Source organism: Ailuropoda melanoleuca, chromosome X, assembly GCF_002007445.2.
Source record: "Ailuropoda melanoleuca isolate Jingjing chromosome X, ASM200744v2, whole genome shotgun sequence".
Lineage (NCBI taxonomy): Eukaryota > Metazoa > Chordata > Mammalia > Carnivora > Ursidae > Ailuropoda > Ailuropoda melanoleuca.
The window spans coordinates 38,999,772-39,026,721 of NC_048238.1; the positions used below are offsets into that span (position 1 = coordinate 38,999,772).

The 26,950-nt window shown below is 41.7% G+C and overlaps 1 protein-coding gene and 1 long non-coding RNA gene across 10 annotated transcripts in view; one reads left to right on the top strand and one right to left on the bottom strand.

Annotated features, from left to right (window-relative positions):
* The window catches only part of LOC105241166 (tigger transposable element-derived protein 1-like), a 283,983-nt gene that overhangs the window by 103,154 nt on the left and 153,879 nt on the right, over positions 1-26,950 (bottom strand). For 7 of the 9 annotated variants that reach the window (XR_004622365.1, XR_004622366.1, XR_004622364.1 and 4 more), the window contains 3 exons: positions 10,693-10,802; positions 9,412-9,446; positions 7,729-8,510 (listed from right to left, as the gene is read on the bottom strand). The gene's annotated coding sequence lies outside the window, so the exon portion shown is untranslated. Of the gene's footprint in view, positions 1-7,728; positions 8,511-9,411; positions 9,447-10,692; positions 10,803-26,950 lie in introns of those variants that run through there. The other 2 variants (XR_002144262.2, XM_034649235.1) reach the window with 2 other exon arrangements.
* Positions 1,117-12,567, top strand: LOC117797416. Its single transcript, XR_004622369.1, has 3 exons — positions 1,117-1,226; positions 1,784-1,876; positions 11,694-12,567. It is a non-coding gene; the product is annotated as an uncharacterized LOC117797416 (long non-coding RNA).

The following is a 26,950-nucleotide window of genomic DNA, read 5'->3' on the forward strand; positions in this document are numbered from 1 at the left end:
AAGCTCTCAGGACAAAAAGCAAGACAGGCTCGGGAATTTGAGGTTGAAAAACTGTTAGCCTGCTGGAAGCTCTTCTGCCACTACCAGTGAACTAGAGGTGGGCTGAGGGAAAAGGCCTTAACAGGGTCCGCAGCTTGCCCCCTGAGACTCCATGTTCAGGGTAGTTACACGGTCCTGATCAATCAGATTGTCACCTTCTGTGGCCACAGTGATGGAATCAGGTACAGCCACCCCTTCCCTAGAAGGGGCTTCTCTTTTCTCACAGTTAGTAGGGGCTTCTCCTTACCATACACTCCCTTCTGTGTTATTTATTGATTGCCGAGTAACAAATCGCCACAAATTTAGCTGCTGAAAGTAACCCAGTCCATGTAGGTTGGTCGGGAGTCTGTGCATGGCTCAGCTGAGTCCTCTGTCCAGTTATGATCAAGGTGTTGGCCAGGGCTCAGTCATTATCCAGGGGCTCCACTGTGAAGAGATCTGCTTTCAAGCTCACTCCAGTTGTTGTCAGAATTCATTCCCTTTTGGTTGTAGAAGTGAAGGCTTCCGCTCTTGCTGGCTGTCAAATGGAGGCTGTGCTTGGCTCCAAGCCTTCCCACAGTTCCTGGCCATGTGGCTTTCTCCCTAGACACCCTCAACACCGTGGCAACTTGCTTCTCCAGAGTCAGAAATGGAGGCAGAGAGTGAGTCTGCTAGCAAGATGGAATTTTATGTAACCAAAGATGATCACAGAAGTTGCATTCCATCACCTTTGCCGTGTGCTGTTCTTTAGAGGCAAGTCACAGGTCCTGCCTACATTCGAAGGTCGGTATCGTAAGGACCACCTTGAAGTCTATCTGGCGCCCCTTCTAAGGTACTCGGGTCTACCATGACAAGAAAGTTTGCTCTCAGAGATTCCAAGGCCACTACTCCTTCTGAGGCAGGTTTCTTGCCTCTGCCTCCACTGTAATGATCTTCTAAGTTCTCTCTCTAAAGACAAGAAAAACCTCACATACTCAATCTGTCATAGGGCACTCTCTCTAATAGAGCTTCTGATAAATTGGGATTTACTTCAATTGTTTTGGACACCATATTTCTCTTAGAGAATCCCAGTACTGAATTAGCCTTCTTGGCAATCAGGTCACGCTGCTGATTTGGATTATATTAAAACAAATGAATCCATCTACGTCACCTTTCATCGTGAACTACTGTGAATTCAAATCTGTTCCTTCATGCACTTTTGGATCTCGGTGAGTTACTTTACATTTATTCTCACTAAATTTCACTTTGTTGATTTTTTGGACAAGGTTTTAAAAACATTTCGTATGTTTTTTTGATTTTGGCTATCTTTCAAACTCCACGTCATCTGCAGGTTTGATAAGCATGTCTTATATGGCTTCAGCCAGGCATTTGACTTAAGATGTTAAAAATGGCAGAGTTAAGTGGAGTTTGGAGGGCTGTCACCAAGATGGACACTAATAAATTCATGCACGTAACACTGTTCCCAATGATCCCACCTAGGTTTTTGGTGGTCACTGCGTCCTTTTCCAAAGGCCCCAAGACCATCTATTTGATAATCATGCTACAGTTTGGTTGAGGCACAGTATCAAGGTTACTGGTATATAGTTTCTGGAATCTCAATTTCTCTTCCTTTTGTAAATCGCGATACTATGGTAGTTCACTGCTGGATGCCCCTTTAAGACCAAGGAACTCATTTCTCCAACTGCTGGGAGTTAGGCTGTTGACAACTTACAGCTGAGTCCCTCTCTGGGAATTGCCCTCTGCTAAAGACAGCCACCTCTCCTAGGTCACCTCCCGCTCCTGGGGGTTGAGGGGGATAAGTCCACATTCATCAACTGGTGGAAGCGAATTTATGAAGACCTGGTTCTCTTGCCTCAAGGTAAGACAAGCCTGCAAGGCCCTCCCAACTTCAGAGCCTACCCTGGGATCACCCCAGGTCTTTGTTGTAACTGAATTTCTATTGTTTCTCCTTCTGTCCTGTTCTGCTGCCCTATTCCTTCATCAGTGTTGGTCCTGAAGGCATAACCTAATGTAAGTCTCTGACCCAGAGTCTGTTTCCCAGGGAACTGGACTCACAGTACCATCCCCATTCTTCAGGAGCCTCTCACACCCTTCAAAAGGCTTCTTTCAGTGTCCAGGGTATAATTTAAATTCATTGCATTGGGTAAGAGCTCTTAATATCTAATTCTCTTGAGCTTTTGTCCCTCAATATATTGTTGGCTATATAGTCGAGGGGTTGAAGATCCTTCTTCTCAACTGTGAAGGCAAAAGAAGTTGAAGCATTTTGCTTTTATCCTGTGACCTGCTCACATTTGGTGAGCAGCCCCCTTCCTTGCACTGTTTCTTTTGTGTATGACTAAATGGGTCCTTTTTGTGTTCTTTGTGCTTTCCGCATGCCTTAACTCACTCTGGGACTTGGCCCTTCTGGCACTGTTCACACTCCCCTCCGGCCTTGCAGATCTCACTAGAGACTGATAGTGGAGGTGCAGACCACCTGCTCAGGGCACCTGCTCGGTAATTCAGAGGTAAAGTCGGTGCTTTGATAGAGAAAAGTGCTGTCTTGGTTTTATCACTATCTCCCTTTTAACTTCTGCCCCATATACAACAAGGTTCTTTTTCCTCCATCCCCCAAACTCACCCTGCCCAAGCCCTGCCTTGGGTAGCAATTTTCCTACAACCAATGCCTTTGAATACACTTTTTGTGCCACATTGTTCCAGGCTCTAAGAAGCCAGCCTAAGCAGTGTTAATCCATTTTGATGTTTTCCAGCCAAAGATCTAATTGAGTTGATTTCTATGACATTTTAGAGCTGCCCACTCAACTTCAAATTTTCAAAAACTTTCATTTGCATCTTTGTTTTTTGCTACCACCTAAACAAAACTCGGCACACATTATAATCTTCTTTTGGGGGGAAAAATAACAACCTGCTGAGAACAGGGGAATGGGGGTGCTCCCTTCCATGAAGTTCCAAGTAAAACAGAATGATAGCTGTTAGAATAATAGCCGTATTTATGTGTCTATAAGACATAAAATTATCCAGGCACATGCAACCACCATATTCCATGGATATAAAGTTTAAGGCATTTGCAGTTAAAGGGGAAATTATTGGTACTGTCTGAACTCCGACAGATTGCTCAAGTTTTCCCACTCACTACTAAATTCGCGGCACATATCAAACTCTGATTGAAAAGACTTCCTAATGTGGTGCATATAAAACGAAGTGTACTTGCAGTGGGTTGAGGTCTTTGATCACTGAGATGGAGCACAGAGCCAAAATGAGCACAAGTGGTAATAAGCAAAAGAATGGGAACAGCATCTGAGATCCTCAGTCAAAAAGTACCCAAAGAAATTTCTAAGACGTGATTAGGACTCTAGCAGCCCTCTTACCAACCATGTGCAAAGGAAAATAGGGTAGAAGCATCATGTGCTGGCTGCCAAAAGGAAGCAGACAGAACTAGCCTGATTTCACGTCTTATGTAGTTATTGTGGATTTTTAATTAAAGATTTTTTTCAAAATTAATAGAGTGTACATGAAGAGTTTCTAAGCCCATGGGAAGGGTACCCATCCCTGATATCTGGCCCTGAATTCTGACTCCAAGACTTTTTAGCTGTGTGACCTTTGGCAAATTGCTTAAATGCTTTGATCTCAGTCTGCTCATCTGTAGAAAGGGAATTATAATGATAACTAATTCTAAGATTGCTGTAAGGATTAAATGAGATATGGCATTAGAAGAGTTTAGCACAATGCCTGGTTATTTCTTTTAAAGATTTTATTTATTTATTTGAGAGAGAGAGAGAGAGAGAGAGAGAAGGAGCCCAGGCAGGGGAAGCGGGAGGAGGAGAAGCAGGCTCCATGCTGAGGGCTCGATCCCAGGACCCCGGGATCATGACCTGAGCTGAAGTCAGACGCTTCACTGACTGCTCCGCCCAGGCGCCCCATACAATACCTGGTTATAAACTAAAAGTTCAATGATTTTTAGCTATGATTACAGTTACGATTAGTACAATATAACGTTCGTTTTGGTGCCTTTTCCTATGTGCCCTCCCATTGGAAATTCATTATGCTTAGTTAAGGATCGGCAGAGGGAGTCGGTTTCCCCATGAGTGGGTATTGAGAGGACCAAGCGAGAGGAGGGGCAATGCCTATAAAAGTGGGTAAAGTCCTGTGAGTTTTGCAGGCTTGTTGCCATTTTTGCAGGCCTGGATACTTTTCAAGGCTTTCGGCTGAATTGTAGCCCTGAATGTAGCTGGCTGCCAACTCTCCTTGGCCTCACCACCTGAATTATGATGGAGACAAAGGCCTGACTCTTAATGAGAACACAGCCTCATCAGACTGCTGAGCCCTGCCCACAAGTCTGGGGCACTCTTTATTTCGTGGGGAACTTATTTTGGTCAGAAGTTTCCCAGACTTGGAACAGGAGGGCCGAGGTACTTATCGTCTCCTTTCTTGAAGGAAAATGGAAGAAAAAAGAAACAGAACTTCAGCCTTCCAGGCTCTTGAGAGCCTCAGCCTTCAGGGATGGTGTGCCTCCCATGGGCAGGAGAGACCTTCACAGGCCTCAGACTGAGGTGCCTGCAGCAGCCCAGGAATAAGTGACATAGGGCCAGAAAACCTGCAGGGCTTGTGATGACAGGAGAGCTCGGCTCCCTCCAGATGGAAGCTCGAGGACATTGTTGCCATCGAACAATATGGGTGCAGTGATGTGAGATCTTCCAATTTTTTAAGAGAAGCTATGTTGGATCTCCTAGTTTTCAGAGAGACACCATGTGGGTCAAAATATTTGCCAGCCACTGCCCAAGGATTCGCCAGATCGGGACCCTCCTCTCTATGGTACAATTTCAGGTTCCCAGAGAGGCTCCTTCTGGCCCCAAACAGGTCCCTTACCTTTATGCCCCTCCACTGGAAGTCCAGCAGAGTCCTTCCTAGCTCTAAGACTTCTCCTTCGAGATGCAAAGTCATTCCTGTAGGGAGCACTTTGAGAACTGACTGCTCACTTGCTCGCTCACTAGATTACGCCCAGCTCACGACATCCATGTAGGGAACGAGGAAAGGTGGGGGTAGGGCAGTCCAGCGGAATGAACACCCGGAATTCTTTGCTTTGATACTCACTAGTTGTCATAACTTCGTTTTTCCTTATTTGTGAGAAGCGGCTAATAATTGCTACTTCGTGGGATTGTGGTGAGAATGGAGTAGAGTAAAACATACCAAATGTCTGGCCTGGAGCAGACTGTCCTTAAATAAAAGTTTCATCTGAAGGGAAGAAGGAAAGATGTTCTGGAGCTCAGGGGCAGTTCCGAAGTGGGGGAGGGGGCGGTTAGCCACACAGGATCTCTCAGAAGAGGGGTAAAGAGGGTGGGAGGGCAGAAGGGAGCCGTAAGCAATCTGAGCATATCATTCTCTGGCCGGCAGCCCCACTAATACAGAAGGGGTAATGTATTAAGGGAAAAACAGGCACTATGATAATAACCCACAAACGCAGCCTGTTATACTGACTTGTATTCTAAGCTTACACGAGTCTAATTCATCCTTCCATATTTTTGGCCACTATGGACGTCGCTTTCTGGATACTGTTTCTTTGACTTCTTTGCTCAAATCAATGTTCCATGCCTGTATTTCTTACATGTATAACACGTAAGGGAATCGTCAGCCAAATTGTTTGCTTTATGGAAAAAGTAAAAACAACAAAACCTCTTGTATTTTATGCTGTGCAGAACACAGGAGAAATTTTAGAGAGGAAATTTGGATCAGAGTGAAACCAACTTTAGATGTGTATGGCAGGGGCAGAAGGGTAGGGTTGAGAAGGGAAGGGGAGATGAACGTAAGCCTCCAGCAGTAAGGCAAAGGAAAATGACAAGTGAATTGAGTGTTATAGAATCCCATGTCAGCATCTCGACTTTGTAAAAACTGTCCCAGTGTAATAACACAAGTGTCATTAAAAAAAAAAAAAAGAGGAATCCTGTACCATGTACGAAAAGCAGACTTTTTTTTTTAATTTTATTTATTTATGTGACAGAGAGAGAGACAGCCAGCGAGAGAGGGAACACAAGCAGGGGGAGTGGGAGAGGAAGAAGCAGGCTCCTAGCAGAGGAGCCTGATGCGGGGCTCGATCCCATAACGCCGGGATCATGCCCTGAGCCGAAGGCAGACGCTTAACGACTGAGCCACCCAGGCGCCCCACGAAAAGTAGGCTTTCAGACCCTAGCTTCTAGCCCATGCCGTTGCTTAGCTCTTCCAACTACAAGGGCCTGCAGAGTTGCCTGTTCTGAGAGTTCATAAAGGAAGAGATTGGGTTTTCTCCAGAAAGCAGATCACAGGAAGACACGTTTCCCAGTTGAATGTTGACATTTCCCACACCTCTATACACATCAACACGAGTGCACACACACACACTCATTCACGCACATGGCCAAAGTGCTTTGGATTCATGTTACTACATTCAACAAATCAAAGTGGACAAATCGCCATACTCAGTGTGTGTGTGTGTGTGTGTGTGTGTGTGTGTGTGTATTTTTGTTTTTTGGGGGTTTTGTTTTGTTTTGTTTTGTTTTTGGGGGGTTGGCCTCTTGTCCAAGGCCAAGATTAGTCAGGATGTTAACCAGGAGTCCAGATGTGGCTTTTCAGAAAAACACATTCCTTAGCTCGGCTTCTGTATGTCTTAGTTGCCAAGATCCACTCTTCCGTGCTCAACTCAGCTCTCATTGCACACCCCTCCCCTCCCCTCCCCTGCCTCATCTCAAATGGCTACCACAGTGGTTGGCTTCAGTATTGGGACAGAAAGAAGGAAAAAACCTTGAGAATACATATTCGGCTCCACAGCAATCTGGAGAAAATGTGTCAAATGCATTCCACTGTCATGTGTCAAGTTCTCCCCATACGTAAGTTATTTCTGCCGAAAATATTGTCTAAAGAATTCTCATCACTGCGTTTGCACAAGGGTGGCCATGATTCCTGAGGTTTGGACTCTGGTAGAACAGGTATCTTGTTCAGTTTGATTGTCTAGGTTCTTGAAAAAACGGGCCACACTATAAGGGACTTAATAAAGTTAAGACTTTATCAAACTCGAGTTTTGCTTTGTTTGGAAATGTTAATATATATAAACAAATACAAGCTGGCCCTTTAAGAAACCCAATGCAAAACCCCAGGAAACCGCATTTTATAACAAGCTACCCAGATGGTTCTGATACAGAGTTCCCTGACCCTACTTTGAGAACCATTCCTCTGTGTCCCCTACTCCAACAGGTGGCATTAAATTTTTGGAGCCCAGAATCCCTTTACATTCTCAAAAATTATTTAGGACCCCAATGAGCTTTGGCCTACGTGAATTATCTCTATTGACTCTTCCCATTTTAAAAATTAGATGGTTTTAAATATGTATCTGCAAATCATTTTTGAAACAACAATGAACTTATTACAATTTAACATGAGTAAAGTATTTTCATGAAAAATAACTTTTTTTTTCCAAACCAAGAAAATTAGTGAGAAGAGTGGCATTATTCTGCATTTTCAAATCTCTTCATTATCTGGCTTAATAGAAGACAGATGGATTCTCATATTTGCTTCTGCATTCTAGCTGTTGCAATATGTTGTTTTGATGGAAGTATATATGTGAACAAAATCCACCTTACACAGACATGTAGTTGGAAAAGGGAGGGAATATTTTAATAGCTGTTTTGGATCATTGTGGATGTTCTTTGATACTACACCAAAATGCAAGAAATTATAGTTCCTTAAAGGTTAGTTGCAATACGGAATCTGAGATCATCTCAGTGAGCTTTTCATTCTCTATTACATTAAATTTCGTTGGTATGTCTTGCACTTGGACTATGCTTTTTATGCATGCATAATTTTATAAAACTATGAATTGGTCATTTAGAAAATCTTGGTTCACCAAGTTATGCAGATACTCCAAATGTTTGACACATTTCATTACACAAAGTTTTAAAAATCATATTTGTTAATATCAACACTAATCTCACAGAAAACGTCTTTAAATATTGGGAAGCTGGCAAGCGCATGGTGATGGATATAAGCTTTCCAAAATTTTAATTTTCTCTTGAAAGTTGGAATTTTATCTTTGGCAACAAATACTGCCAGTTGTTTTCCTTGAAATAACAGACTCACTTTGTTCATTGTCAAAAAAAAATATCTGCCAAATACCCAAGGCCAAATAACCATGATTTGTCTGTCAGTTATTTCTTCAAATAAAAATGGTCTTCCCTGAGAAAAGCAGCTAGTTCAGCTCACGACTCAATTCTACAAGTACTTTTTCTCGAGACAATTATCACGCGTTAGTGTGCAGCAGAAGTCCTTTATGCGTATCTCTCACTTTGTCACACAGAATATTAAAATAAAATGTCAAAAAGAAGGCACAGGCTTAGAGTTTTCCAATAAATATATGAATACGAGCTCATGTTGGAGAATCCGGAGGCACTGGGCACCCCCGACAGCTCTGGTCAGATGAGAGTCAGATGTCTTCTAGGGGTTAAGACTTCGACATATGAATTTGCAGTGATCTGGGGAAGGGAGACGCAATTCAACTTATAATAGAATCACTCTGAGTTGTTGTGTATGGATAAAATTTGAAAATTCAGCTCAAGAGAAACTCTCTAGATTAGGAGCGGGCCCCCCCTTATTTTTGAATAAATTACCCAAATCCTGGGAAACACAGCGAACAACAAAAACCACACACCAAAAAGAACTTTTCCCCCACAATGGTCAGATCCGACAGACACACAATTCAAATTTGGTGGGCCTAGGTCTGATCCATTATTTTCTAGAAAATCTGTGCTAATGAATTGATCCAGGCTCTAAAAGATGTGGTATATGCATAGAGTGTGTATGCGTATTATAGTAGATGTCAAAATCTTCTTTCTCTTTCTAGAAGGCCAGTAACTTACTCTAGAAAAACCATGTAGTTGGGGATATAATGGGGTGTGACAAAGGAATGATATTATGATGGTGTTGGGCTAGAGATTCAAGAATATTGCCTTAGCTCACCTGTCTGTCATCCCTTCAAGGAGCTCAAAAGATAGAAACAAAACATTTGCAAAAGGAGGCCAAGCAAAACTTGATGACTAACTAGGATTTGGCTTCCAAAGCCAAATGTGAAGGAAGCCTCTGATAACAGCCTGGATTCCACAAATGGCTCATTTACCCAAGCAAAGCTGGCTTCAATGTTCTAGAACCAAAGCATCCTAAAAGCCCACTTTGCATCTGTTTCCTAAGTTTAAATGTTACCAATTCACTAGGACAAAACACCGTCCTGTATTCCAACGTTCGTAGCAGCATTACTGACAATAGCCAAAAAGTGGAAACAACTCAAAGGTACATGAATGGATGAATAGATAAACAAAATGTGGTATATACATACAATGAAATATCACGCAGCCGTAGGAAGGAATGAAATTGTGATACCTGTTAAAATATGGACGAACCTTGAAGACATCATCCTAAGTGAATAAATTAGACAAAGAAATACAGGTATTGTTTGATTCCATCTATAGGAAGTACCTAGAGTCGTCAAATCCAAAGACATGGAAATATTTCATAGGGAGGATCCTTTCATTCAAAGGGAAATCTTTTGGGACGATGCAAGCACATTATCTAATGAAGTCAAGATAGCGAGTAAATTGACAGTTACATTTGGGCAGCACAGCTATAAATAAAACCACAGTTGATTCTAAATGATGTTGTTGTTGCCTGTTGGTTTAATTTTAGGCTTCTCATTTAGTTTCCAAAGCACTTTCTCTCATCCCCCCCACCACCACTTCCTTCTATTTCCATTTTTCTCCATCTCTAGTCTTTTTCTTTCTTTTAATTCCCTTCGATCATTTTTTGCACCTTTTACTCCTGTTCCCCTGGCCTTCTCACCTGCACTTGCTCCTGTCTACCTCAATCTTCCCTTCCCCTTTCCCCCTAGACTTGGAGCTCCTAGCCTCCATGGGTATTGTGGAAAGATTAAAGCCTCTACCTGGTCTATCTTTTGCTTCCAGCCACACCCCTCAGTAATAACAATGATGCCGAGAGACTCGAGATAGATCCAAGCCTCTCAAACCTGGTAGTGTAGAGGGTCTCCAAAGAGGAAAAACTGACACCGCCTCTTTTTAGAGACTGACAAGTTGTTAACAGCTGCAGTAAGGCAGGTTGAATCAGATGAAGTTTTTTTCACACCAGAAATTAGAACGACAGTTCAACATATTCAAGTATAATATCTTTGAGGCCAGAGACATCTCACCCATCTTGCACATAGTTTACAAACAAATGAAAGTCAAGTTTAACTGGATATAGCTTATAATTGGCATGATTGCTTTTAATTGGCTCAACTAATTTAATCATCTACAGTCATAATAAGGTGTTTTCTGGATAGACAGTAAGCTTTCACTGTGCAGCACGGGGTAGACTTTCAGAGCACCTGATCTTACAATTATCCTCCCTAGCTGTATGGACATGGATGAGTTGTTTGAGTTCTAAAATATTTCCATTTTTAAAAATATCAGGGCCTTTATAAATATTAGGATTTACTTCCAACCTCCAACTCAATAAAATGTGTCGAGGGTTTATTTGACGTTGGATTGCCGTGAGGCTCATAGCATTTGGGTTGTCTCAGAAGTAAAATGGGGTCTGTTTGCAAGTCCCTGGGCTATAAGGAAGGACAAGGCAAGACTTACATAGCTGTGCAGTGTATAGGCAACATACCTTAAGATTTCGGAGAGTATATGGTTACCTCCACACTGAGGGATCAGAGACAATCTTCATGCGACATTCCAAGGGCTTCTTGTAGGAATCCAGGATTCAGACATGTGATGCTGGGAAAAAAACATTTCATTTTGAGTGAAAGCATCAAAGTAAGGAAGTGGGTGTCATATACAGAGAACACGGCATGCATGAAGACAAGCCCTCGAGAACAATGTAGGAAAAGTAGGTGGGTTCCAGATTAAAGACAGCTTGAATGGCAGGCTACAGAACCACAGCCCTGTGGGGGAAAATGACATTGGGGTCTTCCCAGACTGCCTTGTAACAGACCACAGAGGCTACTAATTCTTAGTTTATGTCAAACTACAGAACCATTCTTCTGCATGCCTGTCCCTGGGCACTATTAGGTCTGACAGTGTCTCCTGTCTTCTATTTTCCCTGAAGTGCAAGAGTAATGTCTGTAGCCCTCACCTGTCCCAGGAACACCACCCCCCTTCTGTTTCCCACTCCAGTAGACATCCTGCCATCCATCCACCCACACCCTTCCAGGTTTGGGCAGTGAAGACTTGCCTTCCAGTCTGTGGGCCAATGAGAAACAAGCTTGGCACCAGTAGCTGGAATCTGTTTTTGCTAGCAATAAGCTCCCCAACAGGACCAGGGAGAGCTTCTGCATGTCCATGTCACCCCCAACTCCATCCTTCATCTCCATTCCCAAAGTCAGCAGACTTCCCCTGACTTCACAATGTGTGGTTGCTTGGCCTATGTGATCTGGCTTCTGCTGGTGTGCTTTATGAGTCTTTGCTGATACCGGAACCAACTCCAAACTCCACCCACTTATTCACACTGCCAGGATCCCTTCCCCAAAAAACAACATCCAGTCCCCCTCTCTCTACCTTCCCATCTGTTGAATATCATTTCTGAGACCCAGTTATTGATTGCTACTTAACAAACTATCCCAGACCAAGTGGCTTTTAACAACAGCTTATTATTATATCTCATGCTAGGTCAAGAATCCAGACATGGCACAGAGGGGAAGCTCATCATTGCTCTACAATGTCTGGACCCTCAATTTGGATGACTTGTACATCTGGTGAAGAAAATGGCCTGAGACTGGTTGGGTCTCTATCTCCCTCCCACATGGAGTCTCCATGGGGCTAGCTTCGGCTTCCTCACACCATGGCGACCTTAGGGTAGTCAATTTCTCAAATGATGGTTCAGAGCTTCAAGAGGAAGGAAGCAAAAAATGCCAGTCCTCTTAAAGGCTAGATCTGGAAGTGAGAGAGCATCACTCCTGCCACGCTTTATTGGTCAAAGCCATCACAGTTCATCCAAGATTCAGCAGAGGGAAGATAGACCTTACCTTTCAGTGAAAGAACTGTCAAAGAATTAGTGGCCATTTTTAATTCAGCACATTTGACGTGCACAAAATGCGGCTGAATGGATCATTCATCAGAAATAACAGGTGGCTTTCTAAACTCATCAGCAGTTTTGCTCTAATATAGATACAGCCTTATTTCTAAAATAGTTCCATGCTGTCCCTCCCCATTTTCTTTCTTACAAGATCAAATTTTTAACTTGAGATTTTTGAGTTTTACTCACAAAACTTTATTCTCTTCTTCCTACTTCCCGAGAGAAAGCCTCAATTTGTTAGGCTCACCTACAACTCCTTCCCAGGTGCAAAAGGCCTGTCCCTGTTTCATTGTCAACTCCCCTCTCTTTCAAAGCCTCTGATCACTCTGTTTCCTTCAACAGAGTGTTTTGGTGATTGAGTGCAAGTGAATGGAAACAGAAATGCAACAGATTTCCGTACACTGATTTTATATCCTGTGAGTTTGCTGAATTCGTGTATCAGTTCTAGTAATTTTTGGAGTCTTTCAGGTTATCTACATAGAATATCATGTCGTGGGGCACCTGGGTGGCACAGCGGTTAAGCGTCTGCCTTCGGCTCAGGGCGTGATCCCGGCGTTATGGGATCGAGTCCCACATCAGGCTCCTCTGCTGTGAGCCTGCTTCTTCCTCTCCCACTCCCCCTGCTTGTGTTCCCTCTCTCGCTGGCTGTCTCTATCTCTGTCAAATAAATAAATAAAATCTTTAAAAAAAAAAAAAGAATATCATGTCGTCTGCAAACTGCAACAGCCACTCTGAAAAACAGTATGGCTAAGATACAAAAATACTCATCAGAAGGGGCACATGCACCCTGATGTTTATAGCAGCATTATCAACAATAGCCAAACTATGGAAAGAGCCCAAATGTCCATTGATGAGTGGATGGATAAAGATGATGAATGGATAAAGAAGATATGGATATATAGATATATAGATATATGAACATAGAAATGCAACTGACTAATGGAATATTAGCCATGAAAAAGAATGAAATCTTGCCATTTTCAACAACATGGATGGAGCTTGAGTGTATTATGCTAACAAAATAAGTCAGTCAGAGAAAGACAAATACCATATGATTTCACTCATCTGTGAAATGTAAGAAACAAAACAGATGAACATAGGGATGGGGGAAAAAGAGAGAAGGAAGCAAACCATTAGAGACTCTTAATATAGAGAACAAACTGAGGGTTGATGGAGGGTTGATGGAGGGAGGTGGGCAGGAGATGAGCTAAATGGGTGATGGGCATTAAAGAGGGCACTTATTGTGATGAGCACTGGGTGTTATATGTAAGGGATGAATCACTCAATTCTACACCTAAGACCAATTTTTAAAAGTATTTCATTTATTTTATTTATTTTGAGAGAGAGCATATGCATGGAGGACAAAACAGGGGGGAGAAGCAGAGGGAGAGGGACAAGCAGACTCCACTCTGAGCATAGAGCCTGATGTGGAGCCCGATCCCATGACCCTGAGATCATGACCCAAGCCAAAATCAAGAGTTGGAAGCTAGGGGCGACTGGGTGGCACAGCGGTTAAGCGCCTGCCTTCGGCTCAGGGCGTGATCCCGGCGTTATGGGATCGACCCACATCAGGCTCCTCCGCTATGGGCCTGCTTCTTCCTCTCCCACTCCCCTGCTTGTGTTCCCTCTCTCGCTGGCTGTCTCTATCTCTGTCGAATGAATAAATAAAATCTTTAAAAAAAAAAAAAAGAGTTGGAAGCTCAACTGACTGAGCCACCTAGGCACCCCCACCCGAAACCAATTTTATCATAAATGTTGACTAACTAAAATGTAAATAAAAACTTGAAATATAAATAAATAAATAAATAAATAAATAATCCACATCAACAACAACAAAACAAGTGAATGGGAATAAAGCTTTGAAATTCACTTCCAGGTCAATTCACACTCCTAGGTCAAATCGCCATAGTGTGATTTCAGAGTCATCAAGAGACGTATATCTTGTGCCTTAAAATGCCACCTTCTATTCACTTTGTTAGAGAACAAAATTTGAGCCAATGTTTCACTCTTTTGAATTCAGCCAAATTGCAACCTTCTGTGTACATTTATATATGTGTACATGTGTGTGTCCACATGCATGCCTATATTTCTTAGCTCGATTCTCTGAGAGTACCTAGAAACAATGACACATCAGTAACAATGAATACGTCCAGCGCCACGTCTTGTGTTCTAAATACCATCCTCCATTAAAAGGAACCAGGGTTCCGTGGGGAAATGTATGATTCCAGGCCTGGGACATAGAAAGCATAAGATGTTCCCGAAATATCTTGTGCCAGAAAACAAGGAAGTGCTCAAAGAATACTAGGGACCTATCGAAAGGACACAGAAGCCAGCTTGGAGGTGCTCCCCCTCGTGAAATCTTGGATAATTTGAGATTTGAAACAAGTAATTACAGTAATAGATTATAGTCCAATGAATATAATAAAACCCTATGCGTCTATACTGATACAAATAAATAGGGGAAAGGGGAAAGCTTTTCCTTAGAGTAGAATGTCAACTAATAAATGTAGAAGGCTCATGATGGAGTTAGAAAATCATCAACAGATGCTGAATTTCATGAGTAGAAGTTGGATGAAGAACAGATTTACATAGTTTCAAAGAATCTCCCCACATCACTTATTAATTATCATGGGAAAGAAATAATTGTACAATGGAGAAACCCAGCAGACACCCCTTTAAACAAAGGGATAAAATTTAACGGCACTAATATTGTGACAGACTAATGTTATGTGCCTTCTGATACGACGCACTGGGAAAGCACAACCGCGCTTCTGTGGTGGTCCTATCAGAGGATCTGATCATGGGGGAACATCAGACAGATCCAAATTGAAGGACAGTCTACAAAATAACTAGTCTGTACTCTGCAAAAATGTTAAAGCCAAAAAAGACAAGAAAATGCTGACAGACTGTTCCAGTTTAAGGGAGATTGAGGTTTCATGACAACCAAATGAAATGCATGATCTTGAATCAAATTCTGGATTAGGAAAAACAAAATAGCTATAAAGCACACTGGGACAATTGTGAGAGCTGAATGTGGAGCGTGGGTTAGATAATAGCATTGTACCAGTGTTAAATATCCTGATTCTGATTGCTATCCTGTGGCTATGTAAGAAAATGTCTGTATTTTGGGAAATGCACACTGAAGTATTTGGAAAAGGGGCTTAATGTCACCAACTTAAATGTTTCAAAAAATATAAAAACAAACAAGCTGTATACTTACGGAGAGAGAGAGAAGAAGGGTAAAGCAAATGAGGCAAAATGTAAATAATCGGTGAATCCAAGTATAGGATATATTGTTGCAACTTTTCTGTAAACTTGAAATTAACAAAATATCAAAATAAAGAAGTAAATCATTACTTTTTTTAAGGCAAGCTTTTTGGCAAAGCTGCCACGTAGGCTTATTAACCATGCATTCTTTAATGTGGGTGAGGTTGTAAGTTCCACGCTGAGAAAGAGTTCTGATAAACTGAACAGGGGAGAAAGGCTTGTGGACACTCGTTGTCCAGGAGGAAAAAGGAAGGCCACTGAGGAAGAAAAAAAAAAAAAAAGAATGGCTAGAACACAAATAAGATGCTGGGGGTGGGCAGGCTTCCCGTTGCCATCACTTCGTTGTTCCAGTCCTACTCACCTCCTCCATCCTTGACATTCCAAGCAGATGGCATCACTCAGAGAAAGAACATGGATCAATTCTACACATGTTGTTTTGAGCTAGATGACTCCTATTTCTGCCTGGTGATTATGGGTCTTTCCTCCCCCCTCATCTTTCTTGACTCCAAGAAGTATGCTTATGTGTAGATATCCTTCTGTTTTACCTTGTTAGCTCCAAGAAGGTAAGGGCGTGACTCCTTAAAGTATTTATCCTAACAGCTAATGATAATACATGGATGGGGCCACTATGAAGTTTTCAGTGATCTGGCCATCTTTCCATTATCACTAACGCTACTTTGATTTTGTTAATGTACAGAAGTATTTCCTGAGCAAGCAGCCGTTTCATACATAATGATCCTGTCTTGTCTGACATGGGAATTACAGTGAGGCAGTCGCAAAGGACTTAGAAGTAAAATTGCCTTCCCAGAAACAAATTATTTCAATGAGAGAGGAGACCAAACTCATAGCTCCAGGACTCTGGAGGTAAGTCCTAGAATTGGTATGCAGCAAACAAGAAATTTCTTGGAAGTCTCATGCTTTAGAGTAAATATTTATGCAAAATTTGCATTTCACTCCATATGCAATATATGTTTCTATTACTATCAAAGTGTTTATTTGTGCCTTAAATCTTTAAGTGAGATTGTCCTCTGGAAAGATGGGTGATAACTTTGCTTTGCTCGCTGTGAGCCTTGGTTTTGTGTATCTTGGGTTGAGAAAAATTCATGAGTAACACAGATATTCATAGTCATATACCATATACCTTAAAGAATGGCTCTGAGAATTACAGGAGATGTTATTAACTGGACTGTCTCTCTATTGACTGAGCAATACAAATATCTTACACTATTGAACACTTCCGATGTGCCAGACACTAGTTTAAGGGTTTCTTTCATTAACTTATTTAATCCCCCATGACAATTCTATGTGGTAGGTTCTGTCATTATCCCCATTTTATGGATGAGAAAACTGAGGCATGGGGAAGTTACTACCATAATGGTGGAGCTGGGCTACTCGCTCTACGGTCAGCACTCCTAGCCATGACACCACTGTGCCTTCATTCAATGCCTTGAATCACAGGTGCAGCCTGAAGACTGAACCTCATCACCGGCTGCTCAGAAACCTGAAAGTGGATCTGTCTCTCCAAGACAGCTTCTCATCAACCCAGTGCATGCAAGAAGGGGATTCATTAATGTGCTTTTGGAAATCAGAATCACAGAAACAAAAGTTATTGAGTCTCTCCGACCAGCATATTCTCTTCCTCCAGGCAGCCCTCCCTCCATGGGAGGCCAAACCAGAGCCAAAGGAAAATACAGATTCCACACATAGGGAATTGATGAGTCCAGGGTTGCATGGTATTGGGCCAAGGTTGTCTGAAATTCATGCATCCGTCAGACTAAAGAAATCTGCTCCACCAAAGAAATGGCTCAAGTTGCTTTAATCGGGTTGTCTCTCTTATGGAGAAGGCTGCTAGAAATGCTGACACAAGCTTTTCCCTGGTAAACCCAGGACTGATTTTGAGAACACCAGAACCCACATGATGCAGGTCATCCAGAGCTGGCATCTACGAGTGCTTCTGCACATTAATCCACACATGAGCTGCATCTTTGATCATTATCTTGTGCTGAGATGCTAAGTAAAATGTTCATCCCTGAACAAGTTACGCCTTTTCTTGTCCCCAAGCCTTAGTTTATGCTATTCCTTCTCTCTAGATTGCTACTTCCACCATCTTTTTTTTATAATAATATTTTTTATTATATTGTGTTAGTCACCATACAATACATCCCTAGTTTTTGATGTAAACTTCCATGATTCATTACTTGCGTATAACACCCAGTGCACCATGCAATACGTGCCCTCCTTACTACCCATCACCAGTCTATCCCATTCCCCCACCCCCTCCCCTCTGAAGCCCTCAGTTTGTTTCCCAGAGTCCATAGTCTCTCATGGTTCATTCCCCCTTCTGTTTACCCCCCCTTTCTTCTTCCCTTTCTTCTCCTACCGATCTTCCTACTTCTTATGTTCCTTAAATGAGTGAAAACATATGATAATTGTCTTTCTATGCTTGACTTATTTCACTTAGCATTATCTCCTCCAGTCCCATCCATGTTGCAGCAAATGTTGAGAAATTGTTCTTTTTGATGGCTGAGTAATATTCCATTGTATATACGGACCACAGCTTCTTAATCCAGTCACCTGTTGAAGGGCATCTCGGCTCCTTCCACGATTTAGCTATTGTACTTCCACCATCTTCTTATCAAAATCCTTCCCATTCTTTTGTCCTTAGCTTTATGTCACTGTTTTACAAACAATTATAAGAGAATGTTATGAAAAACTCTATGCCAACAAATTGGACAACCTAGAAGAAATGGATAAATTCTAGAAACATAAATTACCAAAACTGAAAGAGGAAGAAAGAGAAAACTTGAATAGACCAATAACCAGCAAAGAAATTGAATTAGTTTTTATGTCACTCTTCTGATGGACATGATTTCCAACTCCTTCCCACCCCCTCCACACACACACACACAAGAAAATTATAGTGATTATTTTATTCTATCTTATACTGTATTTTCTTATTTTTAACCCTACCCCAGCTCTTACCACCACTTCCCGATTCTCAAGCTGGTCTATCCTGACACTGAATGTAGAATCTGGACAGAAACAAATACATAGCATAGGTTTGACATGATTAAACTCGTGTTTATAGGATCGTGTCACAAACTGAACATTTCTGGCCTAGGTCTCAAAAATCCATTGATAACAATAAGCAGAATCCAATAGACATTTATTAAGTGCCTGCTACTTACCAGAACAGGGCCCTCTATATTGGAGGGACAGCAATAAATAAGTTAACCAAGGTCCCTGACCTCACAGAAACACACAATCTAGCAGGAAAAACTCATAAGGAAACAAGAAAGTCACACCAAGGGCAGCATATATGTAAGGGGAGTTCACACTACAGGGTCCTAACCTAGAATGTATTTGCCTCGAGGTAGTGAGAATATTCACAAAAAGTAGGTGTTGGATAGGCAAAGAGATGGAGAAAAAGGGTTCTAGGGAGAGGGATCAGCAGGTGAGAAAGCGTGGAGGTGCAGGAGCGGTTGACGCATTGAAGGAAGTGAATGAAATTGCTCAAGGAAAGAGAGCAAGGAGGCAGGGGTGGCTGAAAAATACGGCTGAGAGATAGGCAGGAGTCTACCCTCAGATGATGTGTTTGCAGCCATTTTATGGCTTTGGTTTGGACTTTGCTCTTAAAAGTAGTGGGAAGCAACAAATGTTGGAGAGGGTGCGGAGAAAGGGGATCCCTCTTACATTGTTGGTGGGAATGCAAGCTGGTACAGCCACTCTGGAAAACAGTGTGGAGGTCCCTTAAAAAGTTAAAAATTGAGCTACCCTATGACCCAGCCATTGCACTACTGGGTGTTTACCCAAAGGATACAAATGGTGGTGATCTGAAGGGGCAACTGCACCCCAATGTTCATAGCAGCAACGTCCACAATAGTCAAACCGTGGAAAGAGCCCAGATGTCCATCAACAGTTGAATGGATAAAGAAGATGTGGCATGCGTGCATGCGCGCGCACACACACACACACACACACACACACACACACACACACTGGAATACTACTCAGCCATCAAAAAGGATGAGATCTTACCATTCACGTCAACATGAATGGAACTGGAAGGTATTATGAGGAGCAAAATAAGTCAAGCAGAGAAAGACAATTATCATATGGTTTCACTCATATGTGAAATTTAAGAAACAAAACAGAGGGTCATGGGGGAAAGAAGGAAAAAAAATAAGATGAGATCAGAGAGGGAGACAAACCATAAGAGACTCTTAACTAAAGGAAACAAACTGAGGATTGCTGGAGGGGAGGTTGGTAGGGAGATGTGTTAACTGGCTGATGGGCATTAAGGAGAGCACTTGATGGAATGAGCACTAGGTGTTATATGCCACTGATGAATTACTGAACTCTACCTCTGAGACTACTTATCCACTGTATGTTAACTACTTGAATTTAAAGTAAGTTAATTTAAAAAGTAGTAGGAAGACATTGATAGTTTGTGTTCTATTTTTAGAAAAATCACTCTGGCTGCCACAGGGTGAAGAGTCTGATGAAGGCCAAGGGAGTATGTGTGACCTTGGACAGCTTACGCATCCTTTCTGTGTCTGTTTCCTCACCTTCGAAATGTGGTAATTAATAGTCTCTTTCTCATAGTGTTGTGATGATGGTTAAATGGGTTAATACATGTAAAATGTCCTAGGAATTACCTGGCCACATACTGGCCTTCCAATAAGCATTAGCTATAATTATTAAGGCATTTATACGTTCACTTTCAGAAAAGAACACATAGGAGTGTGCATCATATCTTATTCTGGGGATTTAAGTTTTTCTTCTCTTTGTTCTGCTAAATATTGAGTTTTTACCTTTTTGCTGTAAACCAAGGTGACTTTAGGACATGAATTATGCAGTATAATTCTGTAAGCATAGTTTTGACAATATTTCCAAGAGAGTCAACTTCTATGAAAAGTAGAAATGAGGCCAGTGTGAAGGGCAATTATTTCATACTGACAGACTCTTAGCTTCTGTGATGTGTCTGGACTGCACTAAGCACTGTGGGTATAGCAAGGTGGGAGGGTTTCTCCCTTGCTTTGAAAATACAAATTTTTTTCTTTTTCTTTTATTTTATTTTTTGATATAAAGTTCCATGATTCATTAGTTGCGTATAACACCCAGTGCACCATGCAATACATGCCCTCCTTACTACCCATCACTGCCTATCCCATTCACCCCCACCCCCCGCGAAGCCCTCAGTTTGTTTCTCAGAGTCCATAGTCTCTCATGCTTCATTCCCCCTTCTGATTACCCCCCCTTTCCTTATCCCTTTCTTCCCCTACGGATCTTCCTAGTTCTTATGTTCCATAGATGAGAGAAACCATATGATAATTGTCTTTCTCTGCTTGACTTATGAAAATCACAAATTTAGAACCCATTAGACCAAGAGACAGATCCACGTGTCTTGAACTTGTTGGGCAACACAAAAAGTCAGATTAACTTCCAGAGCTTCAATGTCACAGAGGCAAATCAGCAGACCCAAAGCAGGCGTTGAGTGGGGCTCAACAAAGTATATATAAACCTAGCTAACAATATGGCAACTAGAACCAACATTTTCCTTCTCAAATTGGAAAAACAAGCCTGAGAGTTTGTTTTGCTTTTTAAAACATTTTTTTAATTTATTTTTTTTAATTATTATGTTCAGTTAGCCAGCATATAGTATATAACTCTTTATATTGGGTCCTCTGAACTCTTATTTATTTATTATTTTCTTGGAAGTATAAAAGACTAAGTTCGGAGAGTTCACTCTAAGTTGTTAGTACATTCCACAGTGCGCTAAACTGAAAGCAAGCCTGTTTGGCCATCAGAAAGAACGATCACCCCACATTTGCAACAACATGGATGGGACTGGAGGAGATTATACTAAGTGAAATAAGTCAAGGAGAGAAAGACAATTACCATATGGTTTCACTCATTTGTGGAATCTAGGGAATAACAGGGAGATCAGTAGGAGAAGGAAGGGAAAAATGAAGGTGGGGGGTAAACAGAAGGGGGAAATGAACCATGAGATACTATGGACTCCGGGAAACAAACTGAGGATTTGGGGGGGGGAGGATGGGCTGGCCTGGTGATGGGTATTAAGGAGGACACATATTGCATGGAGCACTGGGTGTTATACACAAACATGAATGTGCATGAATCATGGAACACTACATCAAAAACTAATGATGTACTGTATGGTGACTAACATATCATAATAAAATTTTTTAAAACTATTTAATAAGAAAAAAAAAGAAAGAAAGCCTCTGTTTGGCCTGATGGTTACGATTTACCTTCTCCACCACCTGCAAAATTATTTTCTCCCATCTACCTCATTAAGACAAAGCAGACCCAGGTCTGTAAAAATATATATTTAGATATCTTGGTCTCTATAAAGTAAACATTTTCACATGGAATATAACCCCAAATAGTTCACTCTTCTGTTTTGTCTACAATAGTAGTTGATTGACTTTTTTAAAAACTTTTTATTGTAAAATAAAACAGGGATACAAAAAAATCCCACCACACAATAGAGTTAGGACTTTGTAATCATCATCCAGGTCCAAAAAGAAAACTTTGCCAGCCATCCGAGAAGCGTCTCCATTCCCTACCCTTAGTCCCAACCCCTTCCTCCCCTAGAAAACAGCCACTATCTTGACTTGCCTTTCTTTATAGTTTTGTCACCCAAGGGCACATTCCTACTTACTTTATTTTTTATTTATTTTTTTAAAAGATTTTATTTATTTATTTGACCGAGATAGAGACAGCTAGCGAGAGAGGGAACATAAGCAGGGGGAATGGGAGAGGAAGAAGCAGGCTCACAGCAGAGGAGCCTGATGCGGGGCTCGATCCCGTAACGCCGGGATCACACCCTGAGCCGAAGGCAGACACTTAACCACTGTGCCACCCAGGCGCCCCAACAAGTACTTTTTAAGCACCTACTTTGTGCCAGAAACTGTCACTGGCAATGACACAAAAACCATGACAAACATAGTTGCTCCTGATGGAACTTAAACAAAATGTAAATGTAAAAAAAATCAAAATAGAATAATTTCCAGTGATATAAAGGTAAAAAGCTTCATTAGATTAGGTGGCTGAGAATAGCATCATCGAGATGAATTGTTTTAAGCATAGCCAGAACTCTCCAGAGAGGCTGATGAGGGGACAAACTGTATGCATATGGTTGGTATTTGCAAATTCTAAGATGGATATCAAGAACAGATTATCCATCATGGGAAGAAGCAGACCTTCGAACAGGAGGCAGGATTAGAACTGCTTATCCTGGACCGCCTGGGTGGCTCAGTCAATTTAGCATCTGCCCTCAGCTCAGATCATGATCTCAGGGTCCTAGGATCAAGCCCTACATGGGTCTTCCTGCTCAGTGGGGAGTCTGCTTGTCCCTCTCCTTCTGCCCCTTCCCACCTCTGTTCATGTTTCTCTCTCTCAAAAAAATTAATAAAATCTTAAAATAAAAGAACTGCTTATCCTAATATAGTCAGGAGATCTCTCTTCTCTAGGAGAAAAGGGCCTAGGGAGAACAAACAACGAATTAGGTTTCTGGATAAGAATGCCCCTTGGCTTTGAGTAAGGGGAAATCCAACTTTTTAAAAAGATTTTAAAATTTTTATGTATTTATTTGAGAGAGAGAGAGAAATAGCGACAGAGATAGCAAGAGAGAGCATGAGTGGGGAGGAGAGGGAGAAGCAGGCTCATAGCAGAGGAGCCCGATGTGGGGCTCGATCCCAGGACCCTGGGATCACGCCCTGGGCCGAAGGCAGACGCTTAACCGCTGTGCCACCCAGGCGCCCCCCTACTTACTTCAGTTTAATCTTGCCCATTAAAAAAACCTGAAGGCTTAATTAACAATTTCCTTCTCCATCTTTTTCTTTTTCTTATTTACCTATTGAGGAACTGGGAGCATTTGACCTATAGAATTTCCCACCGTTTGGATTTTGTCAGTTGCATGTGAACTTCAGCATATTCTGTCCTCAGTACTTCCTGCAAATTGGCAGTTGACTCCACATCTTAATCAGAATCAGAATCAATCTCTTTGGCAAGACAATATGATAGGTGGTGTTCTGTTCTTTCACTGGTAAGATTACCTAACATCTCATGGTCGCTCTTATTATATTAGCAACAGTCAGTGTTCAATGCCTGGATCCGCTAATTCACTGGAGGCTGTAAAATGGCGATTTTCTAATTCTATTATTTCTTATTTTTATTGCTTTTATATAATACTTTTGTAAGGAGACATTATCTCTCATTTATAATTGTTACTCAGTGAGAGAGTTCATGTAGGAAAAGCAGGGTAAGTGCTTGATTATTTTCTCTTTATTATCCCCTGGTGGTGACCAATTAACTTTTTAAAATAGTAAGAACAAATGGATTTAAACATATTTAATGGGTTGCAATTGCAATTATTATCCTTCTTGAGGCTCAAGTTGTCCAGGCTTTCTCTCCATTGGGAGCCTCTTTAAACTTGGCTCCTGAGCCTTGTCTAATGTCTCTGATTTGTTCAACCTGAATTTCTTTTACTTTCATGATCCTAGTTTGGGTCCTCTACTGAACTGTCCCATATCTGATGTCAGTTTGTGTTAAGGTCTTTATTGCTAATTTAAGCACCTTTCTCCTTTTGTTCAAAGCAATGGTTCTCGAGGTGTGATGTCCAGACCAGCACTGCCAGCATCACCTGGACACTTGTTAGAAATGTGAATTTTCATCGGGTCGCCTGGGTGGTTTAGTTGTTAAACGTCTGCCTTTGGCTCAGGGCGTGATCCCGGCGTTGTGGGATCGAGCCCCACATCAGGCTCCTCCACTATGAGCCTGCTTCTTCCTCTCCCACCCCCCTGCTTGTGTTCCCTCTCTCGCTGGCTGTCTCTATCTCTGTCAAATAAATAAAATTAAAAAAAAAAAGAAATGTGAATTTTCAGATCCTGCACTAGGCTACTGAATGAGATACTCTAGGAGAGAGGCCCAGGGATACATGTTTTTAGAAAGCCCTCCAGGTTATTCTGATGAATCCTAACATTTGAGAACCAGGCTTAATGAACAAACTTTGTAAAGTCCTCCTTGAATGCAGTGCTGTAGCACACACAAAGATCTGTTCATGTTGGAATAAAGATTGATTGTCCTCCCATATATTCTCTCAGATGACTGTTGTGTTTGACAAATTCCTCTAGGAATGGCATCTCTGGTTCTTCCAATGGGGCCGTGGTTGCTGTTTAATTTACCTAAGATCTGGGAAACGTACTTTTTTCTGCTAATGTGAGCGTGATAATGTCCTACTTAGTAGTTTCTAGGCAGAGTCAGTAGGGTTCAATAAGCATTTATTGTGTATTTGCTGAAAGCCAGACTTGATGCTAAAGGATGGGATCCCACATAGACTAAGACACAGCTTTTGCCCTTGAGAAGGTAGAGGAAAGGTGTTTGGGAGCCTAGTGTAAGGATGCTCACGAAAGCAATTTCCACCAAGGTAGGAGCTTGGCTATGGCTCACTTCAGTCAATGTAGCGCAAGATTGCATTTGGCCTTCCTGAGGTCTCTTGATAGGGCCATATCCAATATGGCCAAGAGCTCATGCTCCCCTCATACTATCTTGGCCCAGCCATGGGCAGTGAACAACATTATGGCCTCACCTGTTAACTTATGATCAGAGAGAAGCAAAACCAGAGTTTAGATCAGATTCTTATGAATGGACTGAAATTCCAAGGAACCCAACTTTAGGCCTTGGATGGAAAAAGTAGATCCATCTCTAATATTTGTGTAATTTGGGATAAAAGGACCAGTGAGGTCTTACGCCTGTGGCCAGTCCCTCTCTTCTCATCTCTAATGCAACTATACACTGTGAGGGACCATGAAGACATCTATGTAGACACAAGACATTCCAGATTCCACATCCAATCTTCATCCATAGCACTACTATCAGGAGAAGTGCCCCTGTCCTTGGGAAGAAAGACCAGGGAAGAGAATTATATGGGGTCTAGAAGCCAGCTTGGGGTCATCTGAGCAGGGAATCTCAGGGTCCCAGCTACCCAGAGCATTGTCTAGAAGAAGGATCACAGCCTCTGGATGGACACATCTCCTTGGATTTATGGCATCATCATCAAATAGGGAGAGGCTGGGCTACAGAAAGGCCAAAGCAGGTCTCTCTATGGAACAGGGTACACGTTATCTATGTCTAAGAGTACTACTAGAGGAAGGTAGTGGAGGCAAGGTGTGTTTACAAATCCTTGGCTCACTGAGAGAGCACACACCCTCAGAACCCTTTGGGTCAGCTGCTGGTCCTGATCCTGGCCATTTTGCCTGGTAAAGATTGTCATTGAAGATATCAGCAAAGTTACTAGCTCTGGTTCACAGTTGGACTTCAGGGGGAAAAAAAAGAGAAGAGTGAAACATATAAAATCAGAAATGAAAAAGGTGGGGAGCCTGGGTGGTTCAGTTAGTTAAGCATTTGACTCTTGGATTCAGCTCAAGTCATGATCTCAGAGTCACGAGATCAAGTACCACATTGGGCTTCACACTCAGCATAGAATCTGCTCAAGATTCCTTCCCCCTTCCTCTCCTTACACCTCAGCTCCGCCCCCCCCCAACTCTCACACTCTCTCTTGCTCTCTAAAATAAATGAATAAACTCTTTTAAAAAAAAGGGATGAAAATGGTGACATTACAACCAATACCACAGAAATACAAATGATCATGAAAGACTACCATGAACAATTGTATGTCAACTTATTGGATAACCTAGAAGAAACCGATAAATTCCTAGAAACATATAATTTACCAAGACTGAATCATGAAAAATTAGACCAATAATGAGTAAGGAGATTGAGTCAGTAATCAAAAACCTCCCGACAAAGTAAAGCCCACACCAGGTGGATTTATTGGTAAATTCTACTAAACATTTAAAGAAGAATTAACATGAATCCTTCCCAAAGTCTTCCCCAAAAATTGAAAAGTGAGAAGCACTCCCAAAGTCATTTTACAAGGCCGGCATTACCCTGATAGCCAAACTAGAAAAGAACACTACAAGAAAAGAAAGTTACAGGCCAATATCCTTGATGCGTATAGGTGCAAAAGTCCTCAACAAAAATATTAGCAAAGTGAATTCAACAGCACATTAAAAGGATCATACACCATGATTAAGTGAAATTTATCCCTGGGATGCAAAAAAGTTTCAACATATGTAAATCATTCAATATGACATACCACATTAACAGAATGAAGGATAAAAAATCATATGATTATCTCAATAGATGCAGAAAAAACATCTGACAAAATTCAACATCCTTTCATAATAAAAGCTCTCAACAAATAAAGTGTAGAAGGAATGATGTACCTCAACATAATAAAAGCCATAATGACAAGACCACAGTTAACATCATACTCAATAGTGAAAAGCTGAACGCTTTTCCTCTAAGATCAGGAACAAGACAAGGATGTCCACTCTCACCATTGCTATTCAACATAGTACTGAAAATCCTAGCCAGAGCAAATAGGCAAGAAAAAGAAATAAATGGGGGTGCCTGGGTGGCTCAGTCGTTAAGCGTCTGCCTTCTGCTCAGGGCGTGATCCTGGCGTTCTGGGATCGAGCCCCATCAGGCTCCT